Source organism: Antechinus flavipes, chromosome 5 (assembly GCF_016432865.1).
Source record: "Antechinus flavipes isolate AdamAnt ecotype Samford, QLD, Australia chromosome 5, AdamAnt_v2, whole genome shotgun sequence".
Classification (NCBI taxonomy): domain Eukaryota; kingdom Metazoa; phylum Chordata; class Mammalia; order Dasyuromorphia; family Dasyuridae; genus Antechinus; species Antechinus flavipes.
In genome coordinates, this window is record NC_067402.1 from 189347672 (window position 1) to 189361271 (window position 13600).

At 38.0% G+C, this 13600-nt stretch overlaps 1 protein-coding gene across 1 annotated transcript in view; it reads left to right on the forward strand.

The window, feature by feature from the left end:
- The first annotated feature begins 286 nt into the window (after positions 1–286).
- Positions 287–13600, forward strand: part of LOC127538666 (glutamate receptor ionotropic, NMDA 2B-like) — a 362778-nt gene continuing 349464 nt past the window's right edge. Inside the window, exons 1-2 of the mRNA XM_051962432.1 lie at positions 287–380; positions 2067–2504. The gene's annotated coding sequence lies outside the window, so the exon portion shown is untranslated. The remainder of the gene's footprint in view (positions 381–2066; positions 2505–13600) is intronic.

Sequence of the window (13600 nt, forward strand, 5' to 3'; positions counted from 1 at the left end):
GCGAAAGGAGACCTAGCTCCTCTCACCTACCTGCTTCTCGGGTCTCCTCTTCTGAGAGCAGGATCCAGAATCCTAGGCTCGAATTTCTTCTTGCTGCCAGAAGGAGGCGCCACGGGCCCGGGTTAAGCTCTGCCCCTCCTTCTCTTTCGTCCCCCCGCCCCCACCAGTCTCTTGCCTTCCCGCTTCCCTGGTACATGACGTTGGAAGCTGCCTCAGCCAGAGTCTTAGCCATAGGAGTGAAGGAGTGGAGGGGTTTGGGGGTGGGGGGTGGGGTGGGGGTGTCTCCAAGGAGGAGACACGCACAGACATACACCGAGAGAAGAGATTTCTTTTCTAGCTTCGTGGGTTCCCCGCCCCAAGAGCCTCTGTGTGTGTGAGAGGTAGGGGTGTGTATGTATGTGTATGTATGTATGCGTGCATGTGTGTATGTGTGTGTGCATGTGTGTTTTATGTTTTTGAGTATGAATCAAGCCCAGATGTATTTTCCTCCCCCACTTCCCTTTTGGCCATAACTACCCCGTCCCTCACTCTTGCTTCTTGTCTTGCTCCTCTTTTCTGTTGCTCTGCAAAGCCCCTTCCCACCCCCACCCCCACCCCCACCCCTAGGATCGCCAATTGGAATCTGTCTTTTCCTCTCCTACTCCCCCCTCCTTTTTTTTTTTTTTAAGAGAAAGGAAGGTTTCTGGGGTTCTCCACCTCCCCCCACCCCAATCACTTCCTTTGGTTTCTTCACCTCCAGGAAATCACTGGAATTGGTATCTCCAAAGGGGCTGTCGGTGTTATTGCTATTGATCGTTATCGATTGTGATCAATAAGCGGCATCTCTTCCGAACCCTTTGGCTCTGGGATTTGCAAAGAAGAGTCTTCAACTTCCTAACGTCGGAGGTGGATTTTTAAAAAAAAATCCTGCTTTACAGGAAAGGAGAACCCTAAACGCCCCCTTCCTCCATCCATCCATCCATCCATCCATCCATCCATCTATCCATCTATCCATCTCCTCCTCCTCTTCTCCTCCTCCTCTTTCTTCTCCTCCTCCTCTCTCTCCCCCCCCCCACCCCCCCTTGCTGGCCACCCCACCCCAGGGAATTCGGAGTCGTTGCAACGCGGGCGCTCGGCGGATAGGTCAGTATTTGCCGGGAGTCCCTTGGCCAGGCTTTAAGGCTGTATGTGTGGCCGGCAAGGAAGGAGGGTCAGGTGCAGGAAACTCGGGAATCAGGCGGGTATCAGAGAAAGCCTTTAAATGGGATGCAAACTTGTCTTTTTAGGTGTGTGTGTGTGTGTGTGTGTGTGTGTGTGTGTGTGTGTTTTCCTTTGGGCTGGAGGTGAGGGTGGGAGATGCTTTTAAATCCCACCCCCCCGCTCCCCCCACCCCCGCCCGGGAGCTGAGAGGGATGTCAGCGGGTGGCAGAGGCTACAGCCACGCGCTGCGATTATCTGTCTGTCCAATCGACACGTTGCAGGTGAAACACAGTGGTCCGCACATCAGCACCACTGGCTTGCGTGAGTGTGTGTGTGTGTGTGTGTGTGTGTGTGTGTGCGCGCGCGCGCGCGCCTATGTGTGCGTGTCTATGTGTGTGTGTGTCAGTGTGCCCCTTTCAAGAAATGCAAAATGTACATTCTGTGCACAGTCAAAAACCGATTCCACACAGCGGGGTGGGAGGAGGCGCTGCTGTTGGAGGCAAAGGGAAGAGAAAGACAGACATGTCAGCAGCAATGCAGATGGTGATGGGAACCGCACTTGCTAGCGAGTTAAGTGTGTATTGTGTTTCTGCGTGTGTGAGTGTGTGGTGCTATGTCGTGGCTCACGCTCTCTCATTCAGATTTGGTTTTCTACCTCCCATCCATGCCTGTCCCAGGAATATAGCGAGACCTTTCCTGAATTATTTATAGACCTGTGCCAGCTGTTTTTCAATTCTTCTCGTGTGCACTCTGTTGAGAAATGCGGGTTTTCTTTCCCCCCTTTTCTTCCTAAAACGACTTGATATCTTTTTTTGGGGGATGCAATTTTGTCATCATCCCTGGTACGCTCTCTAATAAAATACTGACCCCCTCTTTTCCCTCCTTAGGGAGGGGATGCCTTGGAAATAATCATGCTCCACAGAGGAACAGATCGGACCTGCAGCTTCTCCAAACAGAGCCTTCTCCTCTAAAGCTCCAGAAAACCAAAAGCATAATTATTAGAAGAATCTTTAATTTTTTTTAATCCAGTCCCTAACCTCATATGGAAATGGAATAATTATTCTGGATTCTGCATTGGGAAAACCTCTTCTTTCGCTGCATTACCCTTGAATGGAATCATTTTTTTCTTTGAATTTGCATCACCTCAAGCCAGAAGATTAACCCACCCCCCCACAATTTCCCAGCTAAATTGGATTTTAAATTCTCTTTCATTTCTCCCTTATCTTTCTTATGTGGATATGCAAGCAAGAAGAGGAGACTGGATACTCCCAACATGTTCACTCCCTTAATCTGTCCGTATAGAGGTTCTACTTCTACAAACCAAGGTAGAGAAATTTCTATTTTTCTTCATCTAGTGGTAATCACTCTTTGTTCATCTTTCTTTCTAAATTCTTCTAGTGTTTTTTTTTTTTCCAGAGAGGGCAGAACATGACTTACTTAAAAGGGTATATAAAATAGGGACAATGGAATAATGCTGTTTTGTAAAAAAAAAAAAAAAAATAGAGAAAAAAATCATACTGCTTCCTTGCCTCATCAAACAGTTTTTTTTTTTTTTTTTTTTTTTGGAGGGGGGTGGAAACTGAGGTGGAGAGGAGAGGAAGGAACTTGATGGCTGAAGGGTGTGTACAGACAAGGCAGAGAGACCTGTGTGATTTTTGAGGTAAATGGCATTTTAATTCATTCATAGGTTAATCTGTGTTTTTATGGGATATAGGAAATCAAACATTCTTTCCTTTTTTAAGCTTTGTCTCCTTTGCCACCTCCATTCTTTGCCTCTTCTCCATGCCCTTCTTCAAAAATAAAAAATGACTGTTAAGGATGATTTTGGTTGTTGAACTAAAATCCACCTGCTGTTTATTTAGACACTGGACTAACCCTGGGCTTGGAGATGCTGGGAAGCCTATTGCAGAGGGTCTGGTCAAGGTGGGAGAATAGGTTGGTCCCAAGAACACACTTTGGAAGGTTGCTTCTTAGACAGGTATAAATGATAATTATGGGAAGAAATGCATTCAGAAAATATTTTGTTCTTAATTTATATTTTATATGCTATTATTTTCGGCTCCTTCTGTCTACACATCTATTTATACACACACATCCCCCAAGCAAACTGTTACTTCCACACTCCTGCAAAATGGCTATGTTGCAGAGTTCTAAAATGCTGTGCATGTGTGAGGGGTGCATAATTTGACACGTGAGTCTTTGTGTTAAACAAAGGGATGTGTGATCTATGTGCCTTATGCCCTCAAAATAGAATAAAGCCTTTAATTATTATGTTCCTCTATTCAATTTTAAAAGGAAGATAGTGTTCTTCTAGTTACTGTGTATTATATTCATATATGTAAAGAAAGAAATGAGGAACACTTGCTTCATCTCTCCTTAGCTAGTCACTAATGAAATGCAAGACTGAACTCCAAAGGAAATCAGGTTGCCCATAGAGTGAAGGATCATGTTGTAATAAATAGTGTAAGTGCTTCTTTCTTGGGTCTTCAGGTCGTCCAACCCTAAACTTAAAAAATGGCAAAACTCTGAGGTTCAGTATTTGATAGAGAACTTTAAATAATAATAACTGGTTAGTAATTGTCCTCTCAGAACATTATGAGTTTTAATTCTTTAACATCATTGATATTTTCAAAAAGCTCCATCTAACCCTTTTCTTTGACATAATTTATATCACACTTTGGAATAGTGCAAGAAGCAGTTGAAGGCCTTGTAGATGCTTAAAACTAAATTATTGAAAATATTTTAATTATTGAAGGTGATAAAAATGTGTCTAAATAAACTGAAAGGCATTTAATGATCTTATAGTTAGTTTTCCTTATTACAGGAGATGTGGAAGCAAGGTTGGATGACTATTGTGAGAAATGGAAGGGAATTCCTTTTTAGGCATAGGTTGGACAAGATGACTTTTGAGGTCCCTTCTAACTCTGTGATTCTGTGAAGTGGAGGTAGCAATTTCTTATTGTCCACAGTGGGGGAAGTAAGAGGATGGTTATGATCCATTTTTTCATGCTTTGATATTTTTGAATTTTAGCACTTAGGTTATGAAGCACCCTTTTGTTTCCAGGGAGAGGTAGGATTCCACTTTGAGCCATGTTCTCACTCTATCTGTAAACAGCGAAGTTTATCCAGCAATTAGCTATTCTCTTAGGAACATCTGTATTATTTTACATCTTTCTTTTCATTTCGAGTATGATGATTAAGTTTTTTTTTACCCCTGCAGAAATGATGATTTGGGTGAGAATGACATATCGTGTGCCAAGACTGTATAAACAAAATGAATGGACATAGATGGCTTTCTTTGCATCTTCCTTAGTGCTTAGCTTTATATCCTACCAATAGTAGGCACTCACTTTGTTGATGATGTCATTGATGATGATAAAGATACTTTACTGCAGAGGGAATCAAGAACAGATATAGGGTTATAGAATTAGATCTGGAAGAAATATTTGAGAGTCTTTGGATTCACTTTCCTCATTTGTAAAATGAGGAGCTTGGATGAAGCGAGTGCCTCAGGTCTAGATCTAAGATCAAAAGTCTTCATTTTATGAGGAGGAAGAAATAGACCAAGTGAAGCGAAGTCTTTTACCCAAAGTCATGAGTAGAAAGTGCTAGATCTGGGCTTTAGAACCCAGGTCACTCAACCCCCAAATCCTTAACTCTTTGGAGTTTCTTTATTTTTTTTAAGTGCACTGAATATCCCCCCTGCCCCAATCCAAAAGAAATAAAGGCTTGTAGGTATCACCAGTTGACCTAAATAAGAGGCAATGGAGAAAGAATAAAAAGGTAGGAGAGGAGGGAAGAGAGAACAAGAAGAGATATGGTCATTTAATTCCATTTGGAGAGTGGGTTCGTGACTAAATGCTGAGAAAGTGGCCCTGGTACCAAACAGGTTGCTGATACCTTTTCTTCAATCTAAAAACATTTTAGAGAAACTGGTGAGAAGCAGGTGTTTGGCTTCACGCCAAGATGCTTTCTGTGAGACTGTGACTCAATGGTTTTCTGTGATGTTTGGTGACATTGTTCTCCTCATTTCTCTTGACAGCACCAGGTGATGGGGGGCTCAATTTTGGGCTCAGTTTCTCCTGTCATCCCCCTTTACAATATGAGTTACATGAGGAGGATATAGGGCTAGTGGTTAAAATTAATTTTAATTGGGAAGCCACTGTGATGTGAATTTCAAACAAATTTATAGGAAACTAAGCCTTTCTTCCTTCTTGGTATGTTTGCCTGTGACCAAAGGAGGGGAAGCCTTTATTTTCCTTTTACTTGGTGGTAAATTAATATCATGGTAGCTCCCAAGTTAAAATTATTTTTTATTTTTTCTTCATGAAAATCTTCCAGGGAAAGCCGGATTAGGAATTTCAAGGAAGAGGAGTAACTCCAATGACCTTCTTTGTCTCGCATGTATAGCACAGTGTGATGGAGGTCTGAACACCAAAGCATATACCTGGTTGATTGATAGACATCGAGAGGTGAAAAGAAGGACTTAGTGTATTCATATTTTTTTTCACATTCCAACTTTCTTCTTGGCTATCTTAGTAGGAAATCTTCATTCAATGATTCTTTAGCATTTCATTTTGAGTAGTTATGATGGGAATGCAACACACTGTGTGTCATTTGTATTACATTAAGTGTGGACGCCTCTCTCAATAATTTCTATGGTTTATATGCTCATGTAGGTTTCCCCTGAGAACACCAGAATTTGGTTCATTTTTACATGAACTGAGTTTCTCTGGAAAACATTAAAATTTAATGTGTGGACCTTGAGCTTATCTGTACTCAGAGATATATGGCATGGGTTTTACTGAAAACCCCCACCCGTAGGGATTTTTAGAAATTTCTTTCTTTTAGTAAAATAAAAATTTGATTTCTGTCACCATTATCAAAGAACAGATAGTAGTGCTAGATCTATGATAGTGTGATAGAAAGTATAGGATAGACTCAAAAGTGAGTCCCTTGCCTGTCAGTAAAACTTTCTGCTTTTGTCTGAAGTATATTATCTTTTTCCTTTGAAGGATCCAACCAACCTTTCTTATCATTTTATACCCACCCATGAATCATGGTGCCATTGAAGGGGTAGATCTGGGTTACTTTCCAGTGAACTGGTTCTGTGCTGTCTTGTTGCTTCTTCCCTGTTTGGGCTCCATGGACAGGGTAATATCCCCATATGAGGCTGGGCATTTCTGTCTCTTATTTAGCCATATTATACCCCTCCCCTACCTTTTTTGTTGAGATTCCATCTATCCTTTATTTTTGGTGCTGGACCCTGATTGCATATAATTCCTCACAGACGCTTCCCATGCAAGTCTTTCTCCAGAATCCAGAATCTCTGTGTCTCTCCTCAGGATTTGTCTCTGTCTCCATTTCTGTGTTTTTCTCTCTCTATCTCCATCTTTTTGTCTTTCTGACTCTGTCTCTGTATCTCTCTCTCTCCCTCCATATGTATCTGCTTCATGGAGGGTTTTATCCCTTTTAAAAAACCAAACAAGTCTATGAAATCTATTGTTAATGTGTTTTCAACTCAGTGATTCTCACTGCTAGCTGTCAGAACAAAGGCCATAGCAATGAAGCAGGTAGGATCCAGGAGAGGGAGAATTTGCACCTTGTTCTGGAGAAGAGGGCTCACTTCCTCTGAGCATGTCTGCTGTATGGATGGAGAAGAAAGAAAGTAAAGGAAAATCAGAAAAAGAAGGAATGAAAATGAATAAAGAGAGTTCCTATTAGCACTGTTTGGTGTTGCTTGGTTTTCTTTCAGATTGGCAACGGTGACTTCTGATGGGATGATAGCTTCCTTGATATTTCCTTATCCCAGGAGGATGTTATTTGAGAGAGTTACTGACCTCCTCCTACCTTATCTTGCTCATTTTTCCATCTGTGCTTTCCCCACCACCTCCTCTCCCAAATCATTTTATTGGGATCCTTCTAGGACTTAAGCTTCTAAACTCACATGCAGATAGCTATGTATAGGAGAAAATCATCAGGGCAGTGATTGGAGAGAAGAATTGTCACCAAAAAGTTGTTCTAGCTACTGTCTATTAGCTTACTTGCAAAGTGCACTTTTAACCCTTCAGCAGAGAGAAACTCCAAGTCTTAGTTTTCTTCTATTTTCCAACTCCATGGGGTTCTATTTTGATACCTCACTGAGTATTAGAATTGATCTTAAGTTCTCAGGGGCTATTCCAGTGGTGTACAGGCTTTGGAAGGTCTTATCTATGAAGCTGGAAAAGCTTTGAGTACAGGCTGAGAGACAGTCTACAATCTGTTGTTAAAGGAACAATCTAGCTGCCTTTAAAGGGGTTCATAGCCAGAATGGCTAGAGGGTGACATATTTTTCTGCCAAAGCAGCTCATAAAGACACTCACATGCAACTTGTAAATGAGTCACAATTTGTGTCAGTTGACTGAATGCTCATGTCATCTAATCAACAGGTCTTTGAAATAAAAAAAAACAAAAACAAAAACAAAAGGGCAAGAAGACAGGTGCTTTTGCTAATAAAGAATAAAGCTAGATAGATATGTAAGTAGCTAGCTAGTTAGTGTATTTGGTAAGAACTTACTACAGGTCAGGTACTGTGTACTGATTGCTGGAGATTCAATTCCAGGCATGCAAAAGAAAGAGCTGACCTTCTAATAGGAAAGACAATGTATAAAGGTCAATTAGAAGCTTCCTTCTTAAAAAGGAGAAAAAATTTTTATCTTAAAAAGGGGGTAATGGGAGGAAGGGAAGTAAAAAAAGGAAATATACATGATAACTATTATATATTGAAAAGAAATAGTTGTACACAATAGATTTGTAGTTTCATATGCAATCATCTTCTTTTATTATACTATGTTATGGAAATGCTTATTTTATTTGGTAAATTAAAAATTTAATAAATAAAAAATAAAAAAGGTTTGGAGAGTCTTATTAATAAAGCAAGATATAAAGGCCCTGGTTGATGTATAGTTGTGTGTGATAAGATCATAAAAGAGATTAAACTTATGGAAGGAGGGAAAAGGAGGGAGAATGTGGGTTGACATACATAGCTGCAGTGGTTAGATGACTGAGTAGACTGTCACAATATTCTTATGCATGAGGGGGCAAATTGATAAAATTATAATTATATTATGTAATGTAATCTTATCAATAATGGACATTTGAGTGGAATTAATCATCTTTTTTAATAAAATAAAAATTTGATCTCTGCTACCATCATCAAAAAGCACACAGGTAGGAGAGGGCTCAGATCCATGTTGTCATTGGTTTAAGGAACTCTCAGGTGAGAAGATTCCCTTTACCAAGGCAGAGTAACACCTTTTGTACCATTTATAGTCTTGACTAGAGTACTGAACGTTTAAGCGATTTTCCCAGGGTCACATAGCTAGTAGGTGAGATTGACCCCAGGTTTCCTTGACTTTGAGGCCATCTCTATCCCTGAGGTATCAAACATGTAGCCTCTGGACTGCATACAACATACAACACTTCCAAGTGTAATCAGAACCAGATTAAAAAGTAACTGGGAAATAGTTGACAAAGTTAACAAAAAGATAATAAAGCATAGCTAACATTAGTGACAGCTAGAAGACTAAGTGAATGCAATCAGGACTTAATAGCTGTATGATTCTGGGCAAGTCATTTAACCCCATTTGCCTCAATTTTCTCATCCCTCAAATGAGCTGGAGAAGGAAATGGGAAACCACTTCAGTATCTTTGCCAAGAAAACTCCAAAAGGGATTACAAAAAGTCTGGTTAGTAGAAGTACCTGGACAACAATGATGACAACAACAATGTTAATATGAGGTTTTCTAAGTCAATTTGTGCTTGCAAGGATCTGTATATAAGTCTAATGGGCTCTTGTTTCTGAGTTTAATACTGCTGCATTACACCATCTCATTGAAGGACATGTAGGTGCTATATTTGAAAGGATCTCTAAGTGTTTCTAGATGTGAATGCTTTTTGGGGGCTGTAAGTAAATATAAAAGAAAAACATTTTCTAATGAATATTTTATATTTTCAATGTTTTCAAAAGAAATTCCTCAAGAAGAGAATATTCATTTGTAACTAGGAGCTTTACTAAGAGTAAAGAAAGTAATAGGATTGTTGAGCAAATATAATTAAGATGCTTATGAGTTTTACTTCTATACTCCTGGTTGCTAACCATGACATGGACTGTATATCCATTGTGTATTTAGAGTCATAAAGTAGATAACAATGTGTTATCTATTAGTATATTCTTTTTCTCTATATCCATCTTTGGGACACTGATATTTAAATTGAAAGTAAAATTACGAGAGTTGATTTTGATTTTAGAAAATTGTTCTTGATTGGAAAGGAATTTCAAAGTTCCATATTGGAAGGGACACAGAAAATAAGAGCTGAAAGTCTCCTTAGACTAGAGCTAAAAGTGATGCATCAGATGCCATATAATTAGTAGAAGAGCTGTAACTACAACCAAAAAAATCCTGTAACTCCTAATTCAGAAATATTGCCACTTACTTTCATACATAATGATTTATAGTTTTGTGGTTATGCTACTCCCTTCACAAAGGCAGATCACAGTCTCTCCGTAACTTAGTAGATGGTTTTGGAGGTGTAATTATAGCTAATTAACATTTCATAGCTAACATCTATATGGCATTTACTATTGGTAAATGTGTTAAGAGCTTTACATTTATTTACTACAATCCTAGGAGGTAGATGCTATTAATATCCCAATTTTACAGATGAAGAAACTGAGGCAAACAGAAATGACTTACATAGGACTACACAGCTCCTAAGTAACTGAAGCCATATTTGAACTCAGATTTTCCTGATTCCTAGTTGAAGCATTTATCACTCTGTGGCCATCAGGGTGATGAACATTTCCAAATTTAGCTATAATAATCCTCAGTCAACAGATTTACAGTCTGTCTCTAGGTTTAGTTTACCCTTCCTGGGTAATTTGAATTATCTGGGGAGTAACTGTCTATACAATTTTTGTACCCATTACTAATAAAAATAATTAGTTATTCATGTGAAAAATGCCATACTTATAGAAAATTTAACATAACGTTAAAAATCTTTCTGCCACCTTTGCTGTGAAGGTCAAGGTAGCTGAAGTTCAGTCATTCTTTGTAAATATAGATGGTAGTGCCTGGAGAGAATGGGGCTGAAAGTTTTCTAGAAAAACTTTATGAAGATTTCTTACTAAGGTGTGCCATTTTTGATTTAATCTGTTCTTGCCCCAATGTTTTGGAAGGTTTTTTTTTCATTTAAATAGGAGAATGTCCATGTTTGGTGATGACTGACTCTGGAAAAATGTCACAGCTAGTTAGTTAAATAACTTCTATCTTTGTGGTGGAAGAAAGTGGTATTTGAGATGGATGTGTTTGCTTGTATTTCATTTTCTACTTTCCTTTGCTCCCTTTTTTTGTTGGTTCCTTCTCCTTTCTCTTCCTCTAGTTATTTGTCCATCATTTTTGTTCACCTCATTAATATCAGGAACAAGTACAAATATATATATATATATACATATATATGCAAAGAATCATGGATTTCTTAGGTTTTTACCAAATGGTTTGGGAAATCAGAGGAATGTGATGTGGTAATATTTTTAGGGACAATGGGAAGGAGACTGAGGTGAGGTTGTATGAGGATATCACAAGCTACAAATGGACAGAAGTTGTGGGCCTCTGTGGGCTAAAAATCTTTTCTAAAATGTGATTCTGTAAGAACTATAACAGATTTGAGTTTCAGAGCATGTCTGTTTAGGAAAATACACATGGCACAGATCTGAAATGAGCACAATTTGAGGTTTAGAACAATTGACTTTTTGGCATTGTGATTTGATTTCAAAAAGGTAAATTATACTGTATATATGCATAGCTAAAGTGTTGTGGCATAGTCTCCCAAGAACCAGCCTTCACATTTCTTTCTGTAAGTAAAAATGTCAAGAAGGCATACTTTGCTTTATATTCTTCCTTAATCTTTGTGTAGAAAATCTCAGGAGTTTATTCCTCTTATTTGTAAGGGTGAATTTAAATAGAAGAGTTGAAGAAATATATACTAAATTGTTAGGGGAAGGAGAATTGTAGGGGAAATTTATAGCCAAATTATCTCTGATCCCTCACATAACTGAGTGAAGGTATTATGCCCCTTCCACTTTCTTTTGTAACTCACATTCCTAGCTAAAGCTTATATAAATATATTTTTAAAGTTAAGATGTCACATTAGCGCTGCCTTCAAAACAAATTCTTTGTGTCTATTCAAACACAGAGGGACACATAGATTCACACATATACAATTTATTTTATCTATGGATACATGTATTCAGTGACATAACTATCAAAAAATGGCCAAAAAAAAAAACGTTCAATACTTTAGTGGGACTATAACCTTACCAATCTGGATATTCCTTCCATTGTATGTTATAATCCATCCATGCCCTTTCTTCCTAAGTGATTCTTGTCCATATTCTCCTACAGATCCACTTATAAACATGGAGGTCTTTTTATGTCTTAAATATTTCCTGATTATTGGTGTAGTCCTTAAACTTTTCTCATAATTGGCCTCCCCTCTTTTTCTGATCATACATTTTCTCAGTGATATCCCTTAAGACACCTTACATCTTAGTCATCGTTCAGTATGAGCTGCATCCTACTTGGGTTGAACATGCATCTTATTATTGGCCTTTGGTTCACATGCAACTCTGATTCTTCAGAGAATGGAATATTGCCAGGAAATTTCCATTAAAAGGATAGTATTTTGTGCTGGGGTGCTATACTGGCTCTTGAAAAACACAGTGGTATTTTCCTAAATGTAATATAGCCAACTTTCTTCCTTCTGTTCAATTCTGGGCCCAAATCTTTGTGTATCTGTGGTGCTTATCCCAGCTCTATCTCTAATCTATTACTATCTTTATGGATATATCTATATGTCTATATTTCTATATCCTTATATATCTATCAGTACATGTATCTACCCATTTATTTATCTTACTCAGATATGTATATCCTAATCTCTCTCTCTCTCTCTCTCTCTCTCTCTCTCTCTCTCTCTCTCTCTCTCTCTCTCTCTCTCTGTCTGTCTCTGTCTCTCTCTCTCTGTTTATAGATAAAGTCATTCAATATCCTGGGGTATAGTGTGTTGTATTATCAAAATTCTATACAATTTTCACAATGCAATGCAGTTCATTCCTTTCCTTTATTTTAATTCCTATAGTATTTCTCTGTCTGTCTGTCTCTCTGTCTCTTTGTCTCTCTCTCCCTGTCTCTCTGTCTCTCTCCTCCTTCCTTTCTCCTCCTATAAAAATATTTTCATTTACACTTGTATCTTTATTTCTATATCTATTTGTATATCTATCCATGTCCATCTATCGTGTAGATTTTCTAATACACATATACACACATATATATAACATATATGTGTATACACACACACACACACCACTGTGTAGTGTTGGATCATTAAAAAAAAAACACTAATCAATTTTCCAAATGAAATGCAATCTATTTTTTCCTTCACTTTTAATTACAGGCCCAAATTATTGTCCATCTGAAATAATCTGAAATAATGCTTACAGAATTACATGTCACTGTACTAACTTTAGGACTGACTGTCTTACTTTATCACAGTATTTTGATAATAGAGATATTTTTGATCCATTATATTTTACCTGCATGGATTGTTAAGGCTATATGGTTGATTTAAATATGTGTCACAGTAATATTTGGGGACTCTGTGGGGATCAGCACAATGCAGCATCTGTAGTACCTCATCATTCATAGGGAATTTTTCATTTGGGGGCCTTGTACAGAATCCATTGAAGTAGTAAATGCTTTTTGGGAGCATCCATATTCCTCTTTTCTGCTGACTTCATATTAATAATCAGGGTTATTTACCCTATTAATTATTAATAATAGGATTATTAACCCTATTAATAATAGGGTTATTGCTGCTGTTTCATTTATCAAAGTAGATTGTATAAATCTAAATATATGCCTGAGAGATTCTTTTGGGGTCAGGGAGCCTTTTGGCTGTGTCTCATTTCACTGACCAAAGGATCATTTGAAATAAAAAATTAATAAGTGTGTTGAGATCAAGTATTCTTTGTGTCTTTTAGTAAATTGTAGATACTCATTTGTGAAATCCTGATAATTTTTCTCTTTCTCATTTTTTGTCAAAGATATCCTTGATATGTATAGGTAAAATATTTAACATTTTGCTTTCCCTCTCCCAAATTACATGTAAAAACAAATATTAACATTTGTTTTTAAAATTGAGTTCTAAATTCTCTCTCTTTCTACTCCTTCCCCTCTTTTCTCATTGAGAAGGCAAGCAATTTGATATAAACAATACAGTTTTAAGGGAGTTTAGAAAATCATGTAGTACAATACATTCATTTTGGATAAAAGAAACAGGTTTGGGGAGGTTCAATAATTTGTGTGAGATCAAAGAGATAGTA